Source organism: Hydra vulgaris, chromosome 03 (genome assembly GCF_038396675.1).
Source record: "Hydra vulgaris chromosome 03, alternate assembly HydraT2T_AEP".
Classification (NCBI taxonomy): domain Eukaryota; kingdom Metazoa; phylum Cnidaria; class Hydrozoa; order Anthoathecata; family Hydridae; genus Hydra; species Hydra vulgaris.
In genome coordinates this window covers 54,196,587-54,202,586 of record NC_088922.1, presented here as the reverse complement: position 1 = coordinate 54,202,586, position 6,000 = coordinate 54,196,587, and positions in this window count along the sequence as shown.

Sequence of the window (6,000 nt, the reverse complement as noted above, 5' to 3'; positions counted from 1 at the left end):
TACATTCAAAGTTGTATTTTAAATACAAATACAAAATACTTGATTGAAAAAGTATTTTAAATACAAAATACATACTTTACAACACTGTATATATATATATATATATATATATATATATATATATATATATATATATATATATATATATATATATATATATATATATATATATATATATTAGGGTGTCCCTAAAAACAACTTTTTTGAAAAAAATCTGCTCCCACCCCTTAAATGTGTTCTATATAATACGAAAACACAAGGTTTAAATTTTTTTTGAAAAAAACATATTTATAGAGGTCCCCCAAGACCCTTTAATATTTAACGGGTCCCTAATATTTTCAAAAAAAAAGTTTCTCAAAAATAGGTCAACCTGGTACTCAAATGAAGCGCAATTATATAAAAATTTCAAAAATATTATTCATTTTGAAAAATAAATTTGAAATTTAAACTTATTTATCACAATTATCATGAAAAATTCACTTATTTCATTTTTTGCTAAAAAACAAGATTTTTACGTAGTAAAACCTAAAATAACTTTATTATTTTAAAATGAATGTTATTTTTGAAATTTTTATATAATTTCGCTTCATTTGAGTACCAGGTTGACCTATTTTCGAGTAACTTTTTTTTTTTTAAAATTAGTGACCCGTTAAATATTAAAGGGTAATGGGGGACCTCTAAAAATATTTTTTATTCAACAAAATTTTAAACCTAGTGTTTTTGTATTATATAGAACACATTTAAAGGGTGGGAGCAGATTTTTTTCAAAAAAATTGTTTTTAGGGCCACCCTAATATATATATATATATATATATATATATATATATATATATATATATATATATATATATATATATATATATATATATATATATATATATATATATATATATATATATATATATATATATATATAAATTATATCAGTGTATTCTACAAATAGAGTGCTCAATGTTCTTAAAGAATAGAGCAATAATAAATTAAATTAGTAAAAACACTTATCTATCTTTTATCTTCAACATAATGTTTCACCATCAGTAGGTTCAACAGAAAAAATATATACATATATATATATATATATATATATATATATATATTTATATATGTGTATATATATATACAAATATATATATATATATATATATATTAGAGATAGGAAACGAACCGAACCCGAACCGAACGAACCGAACTAGAACCTTATCTACGACAGAACCGAACCGAACCCGAACTTTAGTTGTTACTAAACCGAACCGAACCCGAACTTTAAAACTGTTGTGAACGAACCGAATCGAACCAACTGTTCTTGCCCTAACCAAGCTAAATAGAGGCTTGAAAAAGTGAAAATTTTGCAATTCGCACATCACTACAATACATAACATGCTACATTACCTAATGTGTAACATACATAACATAATTCATTACCTAATGTATAACATACCACGAGTTTAGAATTATTTTGTTCTATCTCTCATATTAAGTGTTGGAAGAAAATGAGTTAGTAATTTTAGTAATTAATAATTACTTTTAAAATATATTTTAATTTTTAAATTTCTTCTAAATAATTTGTTTAAATCAAAATTATTTAAAGCATAAGTTATTATTTCTTTAAAAACTAGCTAAAATTTTAAGTAATTTTTACTTTTAGAAAAAAATGAAAAATTTTCTCCCAACGTTTAAAATGGGAAATAGAACAAAATAATTCTAACCTCGCGATAAGTCTACAATTCATAACATTACCAACCAAAATGGAAATGTTGTTTCTAAACATTTGCAATATTGAGGTGTTGTTAATGTTCTGAGTTTTTATTCATATCTTAGTAATTAATGATTGCAATAATTACATAATATTGTAGTAAAAATGAGTAACAGTAAATTAACTCGTAAATGGACTAAAAAAGTGTTGGAGAAATTGATAACAGACGGAGCGGCTTGCTTAGTACCTGCATCATGGACAAAGAGTGAATGCTGGACACGCTTCCGTTGCGTTGAAGTTGGGGATGAGGTTTGTAGCTATACTTACTGCATATAAAATTATTTAGTTTTATAAATATTTCAATAAATCAATAATCACCTGCATCTCTCAGGCATTGCATATTGCACACAATGCCAAACTGAGCAGCATTCAGGTTTGATAATTAATTGAATATCAAATGCTAAATAGAGTCAATTGACCTTAGTTATGATACACTTTATTTGATTTTTGTATAACTGTGAGTAATCATGTTATGATCAACAGGTTGTCAAGGAGTTTGCCGTTTGTAAGCAGTGTGGAATATGGTTGTCAGTGCCAATTGGTCATACTACAACTTTACAAAGACATAATACATCACACATCAATAAGATCAGTTCAGAACCTGGACAATTAAAAATGACAAGCTTTTTACCTAAAAAGACAGAGGTTAATAAATATAGTTTGCGGATCTTGCTTTTTCCTATTTACTGTTTTAACTTTTCACTTGCTACCATTGATAGCAAAATATATTTGTTACAAGTCGTTAGCAATATTTTAGAAATACAATGTTTTTTGTAGTACAAAAAAAAAAGGCCATTATGTATTGCTATGTGTTTAATGTCTATTGTTTATTGCTTTATACTTTACAGAGTCCTAAACACATTTGTGAATATGCTCAACGTGCAGCCCTTTACATGATTGCAAAAGACATTCAGCCATTCTCGTGTGTTCAGGATGATGGGTTCCGTCACTTTGCTCAAACAATGATTGATATTGGATCGAAGTATGGATCAGTGAAACTTGAGGATATTATGTGTGATCGAACAACGCTGTCTAAGACACTGCTACCAAAGTTCTACAACGAATGTGTTCGAAAGTTGAAAGACGAACTTGCTGGGGTTACTCATATCGCAATAACAACTGATCACTGGACCGATGACATTCTAAAATACTCTTATCAAACTTTTACAGCACATTACATTAACAGCAGTTATTGCCTTATAAGTAAGTGTGTTGGATTGTTTGAGTTTAGTAAGTCTAAGACTGGCATTGCCGTAAAAGCAAAGATAACTGAAATACTTAAAAAACTTTTCCCTCAGACTATAAAAAGTGACAATTTGGTATTTGTGACTGATAATGGGAGTAATATGAAGTCGGCTTATCGCAACGATGTTAGACTTAGTTGTGCAGGTCATAATCTTAATTTAGCTGTTGAAAAAGCTTTGAAATCCCCTGGTGCTAATTTAGTTCATGAAATGATCAAGACTTCAAAGGAAATGGTGGGCTACTTTAAACATAGTGGGAAAAACCAGGAACTAAATCACACTCTCAAACAGGATGTTGCGACTCGTTGGAACAGTCAATTTTTTCTTTTGCAATCACTGTCATGCCAGTTAGATCATGTCAAGTCAATTCTTGCTGATTCAAAGCAGTTTGACAAACTTGAGCAACTGAACAACGTTAATGAAAAATTGTTGCATGACGTTGTAGAATTTTTGCATCTCTTTCACAAGGCTACTGTACAATTGTCACATGACAATGTGCCGACGTCCCCTGATGTATGGCCAATGCCTTTTTATCTTCGATCAGTCTGTAAGATCAATGGTTCAGACAGCGACAGTATGCGTGATTTGAAGGCAGTTTTTCTGTCCAGTTTGAATGAAAAGTATGTTATTCATCCTTTGCACAAGCTATCAACACTTATTGTTCCTTCTTACAAATACTTGTCTTTTGTCAACACAGACGATCGCAATTTTGTTTATTCAGAAATGCGTAGTATGGTGGACAAAATTATTTCTTCTTCACCAAATCAGGTGATACGAAAGGACTCAGGCAATACAGATATAGACAGCTTTAGTGAATGCAGTCATTCAGATCAGCTGCCTCCTGCAAAGAAGAATAAAGCTGATCTTGAATCGTATGATTTGCTGGCAGACTTAAAAACAGTTGCCACTCCATTGTCTAACGCCGACAGTAATGACACAAGACATGAACTTGACAAATACTTGGCACTGCCCGTGACAGCGTGTGATGCATTGCAATTCTGGAAAGACAATGACCGTGAACATAAGCTTCCGACGATGGCATTAATTGGTAGAAAGTTGTTGGCTATTCCTGCTACAAGTACTGCCAGTGAAAGAGTGTTTTCAGTGTGTGGGGTGACGATGAGTGAGCGCAGGGCTCGCCTAAACCCAGAAACATTGGAAATGCTGATATTTCTCAAATACAACATGCTGCCCTGATTACTAGACTGACAGTAGGCTACTTAAGCTACCGTTATCTGTGTTCAGAAAGTTACTGCTTTAATGTTTTGTGCACTTTAACTGCAGCTATTAGCAATTGCATTGTTTTTTGAACTTTTGAAGTTGCAGTATAAAAGCATTGCAAATTATTATTATTCAAGTTATTTGCAATGCTTTAACTACTTAATATTACTTTAATTTATTTGTGTTTTATCATTGTGGATGTAAAGCTTTGTAACTAATAAAAAAACAGTTGTGTTGATATCGAACCGAACCGAACCCGAACTGTGCTTAAGACCGAGCTGAACTGCAGCTATTAGCAATTGCATTGTTTTTTGAACTTTTGAAGTTGCAGTATAAAAGCATTGCAAATTATTATTATTCAAGTTATTTGCAATGCTTTAACTACTTAATATTACTTTAATTTATTTGTGTTTTATCATTGTGGATGTAAAGCTTTGTAACTAATAAAAAAACAGTTGTGTTGATATCGAACCGAACCGAACCCGAACTGTGCTTAAGACCGAGCTGAACTGCAGCTATTAGCAATTGCATTGTTTTTTGAACTTTTGAAGTTGCAGTATAAAAGCATTGCAAATTATTATTATTCAAGTTATTTGCAATGCTTTAACTACTTAATATTACTTTAATTTATTTGTGTTTTATCATTGTGGATGTAAAGCTTTGTAACTAATAAAAAAACAGTTGTGTTGATATCGAACCGAACCGAACCCGAACTGTGCTTAAGACCGAGCTGAACCGAACTCGAACATTAGATATAACCGAACCGAACCGGACCCGAACTTTAAAAAAAGGGTTCGATTCCCATCTCTAATATATATATATATATATATATATATATATATATATATATATATATATATATATATATATATATATATATATATATATATACATATATATATATATATATATATATATATATATATATATATATATATATATATATATATATATATATATATATTCAAATAATATTTTATATGATAAAGTTTGGGATTATGCGTGTGCGTGTGTATGTATTTATAAAACAAGAAAGATATATTTTTGAAAATAATACTCTTTATTATTTAGAATAATAAATATGGTTAATAATTGCTCGGTCTACGACTGTAAAAGTAGATTTGATAAAAGTAGTTTTAATTTCTTTTCACAGATTTCCTTTAAATGATGAAATTCTTTGTAAAAAACGGGCAACGGTAGCCAAATGTTTACAAATTATACCTAGTAAATATAATAGGATCTGCAATAAAGATTTTAAATTGAAGATTTTGAGTGCCAAAAGAATGGGAAACGTGTTCTGAAAAAAAATATTGTGCCTTCAATATTTGACTTCCATGTATCATTGAACAAAAATAACAAGCGGAATCAGCTATATAATGATGATAAATCACACATTTAAAAAATAATTTGTTCAATTTTGATCTCGAATAAAGAGGTAACAGAGCCTGATCCTAACCCTAACCCTAACCCTGACCCTAACCCTGAAATTACAAATACTATTAAGAAAAAAATACTTAACCAAAATTCTCCTAAAAAACTATTACTTAGAAAAAAGATTAACATATTAAAACAAAATTGCTGCACTTAGCAAAGTTATTCAAAAATTAGAAAAGAAAAAAATTATTTCCATTGATGTTGCCGAATTACTTGACAACTTCTCTGGGCTGATTCGAGAATTTTTGAAATCTGAATTAAAAAAAAAAAGGGTTATAGATACTCTGAAGAAGTTAAAAAATTTGCCTTATCGCTGCACTTTTATTCCCCAATAGCATCTGAATTTGT